Source organism: Nannobrachium achirus (genome assembly GCF_963921795.1).
Source record: "Nannobrachium achirus genome assembly, chromosome: 11".
Classification (NCBI taxonomy): domain Eukaryota; kingdom Metazoa; phylum Chordata; class Actinopteri; order Myctophiformes; family Myctophidae; genus Nannobrachium; species Nannobrachium achirus.
Window position 1 is genome coordinate 32,819,388 of NC_137820.1, and position 7,500 is coordinate 32,826,887.

The window sequence follows — 7,500 nt, forward strand, 5'->3', positions numbered from 1 at the left end:
TTCTACAGGAAACAATACACACAGCTGGCTTCTGAGGGAGGCTGAGATCTCAAAGCACCAAACTAGAGTCTAGCTAGCCTATTAAGCAGCCCAGCATCAGCCTCCACTCATACATGTGTGTGTGTGTGTGTGTGTGTGTGTGTGTGTGTGTGCGTGCGTGCGTGCGTGCGTGCGTGCGTGCGTGCGTGCGTGCGTGCGTGCGTGCGTGCGTGCGTGCGTGCGTGTTCACTGCAAGAGTGCTCTTGCAGTTGTCTTAATTATATGCATTATTAATATACCAAGGCCGAAGAGAATACTTGATTCTGATTGGCCGGAGGGTAGATTTTCAGTCTATCGAACACCTTGACCTTTCTAATATAATATACATAGAACGTTTTACTTACGCAGTAGCAACAAACTATCAATTGTTGGAGGTACTGTACATATAGCATGTACAGTACAGTATGAACATACACCAGTGATATCCAACTGGCGGCCCGCGGGCCAAATTCGGCCCGTGGGGAGTTTTCTTGTGGCCCTGGTGGAACACATTCCATATTAGAAAAAATTATAATAATCTTGAATGGTTGGTTGTAAACGATGACCATTTTAACTGTTTTTCATTACTTCAACCAATGTTGAAGTAATTAAGGGGTAGTACAACATGATGTCCATTGTCCACAATAATGGACACATTTTGGTGACATAGAGTAGTGGAGCCAAGCTGGCATGGTGTTTCCGTGTTTGTATGAAAACCCTCTGGTGAGACACACAGCATCATGACTTTCAGCCCGGGATGCTCTTGAGTGATTGAATGAAACATACGACTGTGTAAAAGCTAATGGATGTACGTACATGGAGAATTCTTTCTTTGATGTGATGGTCAAAATCCACCCACAACTCGAAGAAATCAATGGAGATGGAGTGTTAACCCTTCAAGTGCCAAAAACCCGAACTAGTTCGGCTCTTTTTGTCGGCTAGCGACGCAATGCTTTGGTCCTTACCGTGAGCTGATTACTGAAGCTGTAGGTGGTCCGACGGCCGCCGTTGTTTACCGCGATCGCTAAGAGCATTTTCCGCCGATTTATTCAATGTAATCCAATGCAGATGGCCAACTTTAAAGCCCCTTTTCTCTGAATGGATGCTTTTCTGGAAGCGGACAGCCTTTATTCGCGGCCAAATAGCCGAAAAATGTATGTGCTTCTATCATTAGCGTTAGCTTAGAGGTAATGGAAGCCAAGGCCTTCCGGCGCATAGTGATGACACGCACGAAAGTCATCGTGCACGTTACGGCTGCGCAGGGCTTGCACATACATAGCGCTCGCCTATTAGGGCTTCGTTCGGCCATTGAGCAGGAGTTGGCTCCACTAGTGGCACTAGACCAGTTAAAAGACATCTTCACCAATTTTTTGGGGTCCTCACTATGCTCATTATAAGATTGGACCATGTCTGTCTACTTTTGTCTTAGAAGGAGAGAGAGAGAGAGAGAGAGAGAGAGCGAGAGAGAGAGAGAGAGAGAGAGAGAGAGAGAGAGCGAGCAAACTCTCATGATGTGTTTCATGAAGCATTAGTTGAGTGTTAGAGCATCATGACACTATTGTGTGATTGGAGTCCACTCAAAACTCAGAAATAGGTAGCTACAAATTAAATGGACAAACTGCAAAACTCAATTAACTCATTAACTTTTCTTTTTTGTTGTGTGGCCCCCGACTTTAAGTAATGTTACAATTGTGGCCCCCTACCTAACCTAGTTGAATACCCCTGTCATACACATTTGCGGATGCGTGCTCACTCGCGTGTGTGCGTGCATGCATGTGTAAAAGCTGTGATTATTGTCAGCCAATGCCGACTATTCAAAGAGCAGAGTGGCCCAGAATGTGAATAAACACTCATATTTTAATCATGGGTAATTGGTCATAAGCCAATAATCAACACTGAGCCGTGCGGTTATCAAAAAATGGTGCACTCTGCGGATGGTATAATTATATCGTCTGATAATTATGATTTAACCTGTGTTAATCCCTGTGGGGGAAATTCAGTTTTCACTCAGTTATCTGAGCACGGACATGCATGCACACACACACACCTAGTCCATGGGCCATACGAGATGTTGGTATCCGAAAGGTGGCAAAGGTTACCATGCATTTTTGAAAAGCTCTATATCTGTAGATTATATTTTGGTATGATAACCCTTTCTGAGACACAGCTAAATTGGTGTTATCAGCCGCTAGAGTTGGTGTCCCATTAACTTTACTATACAGGGAAAAAAAGCTAAAAATGTATCTGCATTAATTTGCATATGAGGGGTCAAACTAGGGGTTTTTCATGATTCTGAATCCATTGCAAGCATTTGTTTTGCACAAAAAAACATTCCTTGGGCACAAAAGTGTGAAAACTGATGACTCATCACTTTTCATCGCTAAACCAGTCTTGTGGGGCCGTTTTTAGCCCAAGGAATGTTTTTCGTGCAAAACAGATCCTTGCAATGGATTCAGAATCACGACCCCTCATATGCTACTTAAAGCAGATTAATCTTTTCCTTTTTTTTCCTCCTGTATATTAAGTTAATGGGACCCGACTTTAGCAGCTGATAACACCAATTTGGCTGTGTCTCAGAAAGGGATATCATACCAAAATATAATCTACAGATAAAGAGCTTTTCAAAAATGCATGGTAACCTTTTATTTGTCACTGCATGTATTCCTACGGGCTGGGGCAGCACCTGTCAGCAGGGAGTGTTGGGCACTTGGGTGCGAGTATAGTGGGACGAAGGCTCTACATCCTCCTGGTGGGGGCTCCTCACTGGCAGGTGAGTCAGTTGGATACTACAGCAGAGGCACAGGCAACAGAGTAATGTGTGTGGGGAAATAATTGGCGCGTGTGTGAGTGTGACGTGTGTGCATGCGTGCGTGCGTGTGTGTACATGCATGCGTGCGTGTGTGCATGTGTGCATGTGCACTACACCTATCCGACAACAGTTGCAGTAGTGATGAATAAATGATAAATGGTGATGACATGTTATGATACCTCTAGATCCCCCGGGAGGAGAGGTGGAGGATGAAGGGGAAAAGTAGGAATGTGAATGAGAATGTGTCTTGAGGAATATGTGTGCGCGTACGCGCATGCATCTAAAAGGACCCTCCAGTTTCTGTCTGTCTCTCTCTTTATCTCGTGTCATTTGCAGCATTATTCTGCTTAAAGGAGTCATCCAGACCAAAACACATATAGGGTTAAATCTGTCTTTTATCATACCCCTTTATACCTGCTTTATTCCATTTTTTTCATAGCTGCCCCTTTTGCTAGATTTCGGCAGCCCCTGTTGCTAGATTTCGTGGGCCCTCTCATAACTAACAGAGTGTATAGCCTTTATACTAGTGCGGTTATTTCTTCAGCTTCAAAGTTAGTATTTTTTTATTGGATTGTGTTTACACAACGTCCTGAGACCAACCAAACCGCTGTTTTGACCTCACAGGCACCCTTACTTGTCAAACCGACCCCTCCCTCCCCTCCCTTTCTAGCCTCTCCTCTCCCTGCTCTGGTGCAGAGCAGAAGCCGTTTGACAAGTAAGGGTGCCTGTGAGGTCAAAACAGCGGTTTGGTTGGTCTCAGGACGTTGTGTAAACACAATCCAATAAAAAAATACTAACTTTGAAGCTGAAGAAATAACCACACTAGTATAAAGGCTATACACTCTGTTAGTTATGAGAGGGCCCGCAAAATCTAGCAACAGGGGCTGCCGAAATCTAGCAAAAGGGGCAGCTATGAAAAAAATCGACTAAAGCAGGTATAAAGGGGTATGATAAAAGACAGATTTAACCCTATATGTGTTTTGGTCTGGATGACTCCTTTAATACGGCTAACTTGCAGTTACTGTATCAAGTGTCCATAATGACAAAAAAGACTAACTGTTGCGAGTCTTCCGTGGTTTTCGTTCATTCGTTCCATGTAGCTGCTAGTAGCTACAGTAACATATCGTCACTGTCGGGCAGAAACCGTGTATCTCCAAGTTTAAAATTTGTACGTTTTTTCGCGAAGTAAAGCCCTGCTTCATCATAAAAGACTATCGCACAAAAGTAGAGAAAACAGCAGATCTACAAGTACACAACGTTGTGTGCTTGTAGATCGCTTGTAGATTCACGCTTTTGGACATACACGGTTTCCACCCGACAACGACGATATGTTTGACACCAGGTGTGCTTATTTAGGAACCAGACTACTTCTGTGTTATTAGACTACATGTTACAGTATGGTGTGCACATTGTAAAAAATACACATCTGTTTCTTCTAGGTTTAGGTAGGGTTAGAAACAATGAATGTACCAAAATGGGATACGGACAAGCAGCATGGGTTCCCAGATTGCTGTAAGACTAATCTTGAGAGGGTTAAAAGTATCATTAAAGTATTGGATCATGGAATTCCAACTCGATTCAAATTCATCAGGTGAGTCTCTTGAGATCAATTTAAATGCTTTGAGCGACATGTGTCAAACAATGTGTCACACAGTTTTACTCATTGCAACGTGCTGACAGCGTGCGTCACCACCAGATGTAAACAAGGAAGTGAATGTAGTCTCGTGTAGGCCTATCATCGTGCTAGCAGAGCTTACTTACTTACTGTTGCCTGTGCCTTACAGTTACTTTTTGGAGCTGTGTGAAACACAGGCTCCCTATACGTGGCTGTGTGGGTCTGTGTGTGTGTGTGTGTGTGTGTCTGTCTGTCTGTCTGTGTGTATGTAGCCTGACTTCGGCGCGTAACTAGTGCCGCACCATTTACGCCACTCGCGCAATATATACATCAAAATGTGCGGCTCGGCCGGGAATGGTGTTCTATTACCTTTCGTTCCGATCCGCCTTACCATGCCGATGTAATCGGCAAAAAACTACGCTTAATTGTCCCCATTGACTTATAATGGGACAATGCAAGAAATCACTTTCAAGTATTTTTCTCTCGTAAACCATAGGAGCTACAGTTTCAAACCTCGGAGAGGAGATTCATAATGATTTTAAGAATGAATCGAAAAATAATTACATCACTCGGCCTCATGGTGGCGCTATAACGGCCCACTTTACGTTTTGCCCCGTAACTCTTGAACCGTGGATCGGAAAATTAAAATTCTTTTTTCCCTGGATTCCTTGGGTCAAGACGCATCTCCCAATATAGGCCTTTTTGCTCCTTTTCCTACATATTTTCTTCAAATGTCACAAAAATCGGTACACATGATCTACACACACACACACACACACACACACACACACACACACACACACACACACACACACACACACACACACAGCTCCACTTCACACGGGTGTGATTTTTTTCTTCACGACCAATCCATCGTACGTGACTTTTTATGAAGTCGTCTGTGAATTATTATTCAGGGGTTTCGTGATGACACGTTCCAATATGTTGATTAACTAAAAAAGATGGACTGGGGATTCTTGAGGTTTTTAAAATCAGAGCTTGAACAATGCCATATTCTTGGGTCTGGTACAATCCCAATTTTTAAGACGACGACAATGAACAAGAAAACAACAGCAAACAACATTGCGGATCTGCAATGTCTCTCAGATAATGGCCGATACATCAGCCAAACCTATATATATATCAGACAATTAAAATCCTTCTACAAGCTATACTGTAACAGTGACTATCCGACTGGGAAAAGCAAATATAGCAAACTCAGCAGCACTGAGCTTCAATTATGCATTGAATTCTTCTGATTTAATAGACAGTTCCAAAACATACTGTACTGTATGTGTTTGGTCCATCATGACAGCTAGCCCTGAATTATAAGTGGAACTGTACAACTGCTGTCTTCCACCGTGGGTTTAACTGACTGACACACCCACAGAAAGAGAGAGAGAGAGAGAGAGAGAGAGAGAGAGAGAGAGAGAGAGAGAGAGAGAGAGAGAGAGAGATGATTGAGGAATAAAGGGCACTGAGCTTGTTGAGTGCACAAATGAGGTTTACTTTTTTTAATGAATTAAATTACATGTCAACAACAAAAATAGAGCAGCTACACACTGCTGCGAGAGAGAGAGCGAGAGAGAGAGAGAGAGAGAGAGAGAGAGAGAGAGAGAGAGAGAGCACACCGGCGAGCGAGGAAGGGAAAGACACAGAAACAACTCGGGGAAATAAGGGAGAGAGAGAGAAAAGAACGAGAGGAAGTAATGAAGGAGAGAGTGGAAGAAAATAAAACTCCCAGGCAGCACCTGCATCTCCCAGCTGTGCTGTGTTTATTCTGAATCATTGCTCCATCCAGAGAGACTGCTCTACGCTTCATTTAGAAAACAGGGGATGTATTGCCAGGGAGGCAACGGGTGGCTGTGAGGCTGCTTATTTGGGAGAGATCAACTTGCAGATCAGACCTGAGTGTCTTCACGAATAGCTAAAATCCCACATACAAAATGTTAATGATGAGAGTGAACCATGCTCCCTGGAGAGGAGAGGAGAGTGGAGGAGAGGAGAGGAGAGGAGAGTGAACAGGGGCGTCAATTGGGTATGGCAGGGTTATGCAGCTGCCATACCCTGGGTCCAGGGGGGAACATAAAAGATACTTTTAAATATAAATCCATGAATGTCTCTTTGTCTATCTGTTCTGGTTATTATGTTGTTAAATTACAGTAAAATAACTACAAATGCCAAATTTAACAAAATGGTCACTTTAACAAGGTATTATAATGATATTCTCCACACTTGTATTCTCCCCATCTTGACAAAATGGTACAGGTGCAATTCATTATTGTTAATTGTGGCACGTTTACTAACATGCCAAGTTTAGCTGCACTTGAACAACCGTTCCAGGATGCCATATCCAGCCCAAGAAACCGTAGAAACGGGGGGGAAATGTATTGTACTCCTTAAAATAAATGTATCATGCCTGTTGCTAAGGTATGGCAACATGACTGGTGTCTTGCACACGCGCCTTCGCACGCGTGCAAGACACCAGTCATGTTGCCATACCTTAGCTTTTTCTGAACTGACGCCACTGGAGGAGAGTGAAAGAGAGGAGAGTGAAAGAGAGGAGGAGAGGAGGAGAAAGACTTGAAGAGGTTTTACAGTAATTATTATCCTATGATGTGAATACGGTATTCATCAGTTTCCAGATGGACAATTGTTCCTCAATGGCCCCTTGGGAATGAAGTGAAGAGCGGTTGAATAGGCCTATATCTTTTATAATGATAATAATTGTGTTAATAATGGCTATTCTGGGGGCAGTGTGTGTGTGCGTGTGTACACGTTACAAACACATTGAACATACTGAGAGATGTGGTGTTTGGTGTTGTTCAGTATGTGTGGGTTGGAACAGAACCTCAGTGTCCATCAGTGTGGTGTAGAGCCGGAGAGGACAGAACCAGCTATTCTTCCGAGAGGCTGAACCAGCCGGCAAACCAACCTCAAACTGTACATTAGGGCCCGGGGTGGGCAATATAATCGATATTTATTTGCCAATACTGTATCGATACTTCAAGCAGTAGTATCGCGATACTTTGAGGAAAATAAAATATGTTCCCATCTA